The sequence below is a fragment of the Musa acuminata genome, unplaced genomic scaffold (assembly GCF_036884655.1).
Source record: "Musa acuminata AAA Group cultivar baxijiao unplaced genomic scaffold, Cavendish_Baxijiao_AAA HiC_scaffold_509, whole genome shotgun sequence".
In the NCBI taxonomy this organism is placed as follows: domain Eukaryota; kingdom Viridiplantae; phylum Streptophyta; class Magnoliopsida; order Zingiberales; family Musaceae; genus Musa; species Musa acuminata.
In genome coordinates this window covers 140,001-142,500 of record NW_027020754.1, presented here as the reverse complement: position 1 = coordinate 142,500, position 2,500 = coordinate 140,001, and positions in this window count along the sequence as shown.

Below are 2,500 nucleotides of genomic sequence, written 5' to 3'. Positions count from 1 at the left end.
GACCAAAGATGGCCAAGTTTTGCCCCGTTTTTGCCCCTTTTGCCCCGTTTTTGCCTCCTTTTGGGCTGTTCTTTGCTAGATTGGGCTTTCGTATAGCATGGACGGTGCTGCTTCTCGCTTCGCTCGCTGTTCGCCGCTCGCCGCTCGCTCGCGCAGCCAAAAATGGCCAGTTTTGGCCCGTTTTTGGGCTGTTTTGGCCTGTTTTTGGTCTGTTCTGGCGTGGCGCGGTGACCGTCGTGAGCGGAGCAAAACGTCAGCCATCTCAGCACCTTGGAACCCCCCGGGTGGCACAGGGCTGGATGGGGCTTTCGTATAGCAGGGACGGTGCTGCCTCACGCTTCGCTCGCTGTTCGCCGCTCGCCGCTCGCTCGCGCAACCTAAAATGGCCAGTTTTGGCCCGTTTTTGGGCTGTTTTGGCCTGTTTTTGGTCCGTTCTTGCGTGGCACGGCGACCGTCGTGAGCGGAGCAAAACGTCAGCCATCTCAGCACCCTGGAACCCCCCGGGTGGCACAGGGCTGGATGGGGCTTTCGTATAGCAGGGACGGTGCTGCCTCTCGCTTCGCTCGCTGTTCGCCGCTCACCGCTCGCTCGCTCAGCCAAAAATGGCCAGTTTTGGCCCGTTTTTGGGCTGTTTTGGCCTGTTTTTGGTCCGTTCTTGCATGGCGCGGTGACCGTCGTGAGCGGAGCAAAACGTCAGCCATCTCAGCACCCTGGAACCCCCCGGGTGGCACAGGGCTGGATGGGGCTTTCGTATAGCAGGGACGGTGCTGCCTCACGCTTCGCTCGCTGTTCGCCGCTCGCCGCTCGCTCGCGCAGCCAAAAATGACCAGTTTTGGCCCGTTTTTGGGCTGTTTTGGCCTGTTTATGGTCCGTTCTTGCGTGGTGCGGTGACCGTCGTGAGCGGAGCAAAACGTCAGCCATCTCAGCACCCTGGAACCCCCCGGGTGGCACAGGGCTGGATGGGGCTTTCGTATATAGCAGGGACGGTGCTGCCTCTCGCTTCGCTCGCTGTCCGCCGCTCGCCGCTCGCTCGCGCAGCCAAAAATGGCCAGTTTTGGCCCGTTTTTGGGCCGTTTTGGCCAGTTTTTGGCCTGTTCTTGCATTGCGCGGTGACCGTCGAGAGCGGAGCAAAACGTCAGCCATCTCAGCACCCTGGAACCCCCCGGGTGGCACAGGGCTGGATGGGGCTTTCGTATAGCAGGGACGGTGCTGCCTCTCGCTTCGCTCGCTGTCCGCCGCTCGCCGCTCGCTCGTGCAGCCAAAAATGGCCAGTTTTGGCCCGTTTTTGGGCCGTTTTGGCCAGTTTTTGGCCTGTTCTTGCATTGCGCGGTGACCGTCGAGAGCGGAGCAAAACGTCAGCCATCTCAGCACCCTGGAACCCCCCGGGTGGCACAGGGCTGGATGGGGCTTTCGTATAGCAGGGACGGTGCTGCCTCTCGCTTCGCTCGCTGTCCGCCGCTCGCCGCTCGCTCGTGCAGCCAAAAATGGCCAGTTTTGGCCCGTTTTTGGGCCGTTTTGGCCAGTTTTTGGCCTGTTCTTGCATTGCGCGGTGACCGTCGAGAGCGGAGCAAAACGTCAGCCATCTCAGCACCCTGGAACCCCCCGGGTGGCACAGGGCTGGATGGGGCTTTCGTATAGCAGGGACGGTGCTGCCTCTCGCTTCGCTCGCTGTCCGCCGCTCGCCGCTCGCTCGTGCAGCCAAAAATGGCCAGTTTTGGCCCGTTTTTGGGCCGTTTTGGCCAGTTTTTGGCCTGTTCTTGCATTGCGCGGTGACCGTCGAGAGCGGAGCAAAACGTCAGCCATCTCAGCACCCTGGAACCCCCCGGGTGGCACAGGGCTGGATGGGGCTTTCGTATAGCAGGGACGGTGCTGCCTCTCGCTTCGCTCGCTGTCCGCCGCTCGCCGCTCGCTCGTGCAGCCAAAAATGGCCAGTTTTGGCCCGTTTTTGGGCCGTTTTGGCCAGTTTTTGGCCTGTTCTTGCATTGCGCGGTGACCGTCGAGAGCGGAGCAAAACGTCAGCCATCTCAGCACCCTGGAACCCCCCGGGTGGCACAGGGCTGGATGGGGCTTTCGTATAGCAGGGACGGTGCTGCCTCTCGCTTCGCTCGCTGTCCGCCGCTCGCCGCTCGCTCGCGCAGCCAAAAATGGCCAGTTTTGGCCCGTTTTTGGGCCGTTTTGGCCAGTTTTTGGCCTGTTCTTGCATTGCGCGGTGACCGTCGAGAGCGGAGCAAAACGTCAGCCATCTCAGCACCCTGGAACCCCCCGGGTGGCACAGGGCTGGATGGGGCTTTCGTATAGCAGGGACGGTGCTGCCTCTCGCTTCGCTCGCTGTCCGCCGCTCGCCGCTCGCGCAGCCAAAAATGGCCAGTTTTGGCCCGTTTTTGGGCCGTTTTGGCCAGTTTTTGGCCTGTTCTTGCATTGCGCGGTGACCGTCGAGAGCGGAGCAAAACGTCAGCCATCTCAGCACCCTGGAACCCCCCGGGTGGCACAGGGCTGGATG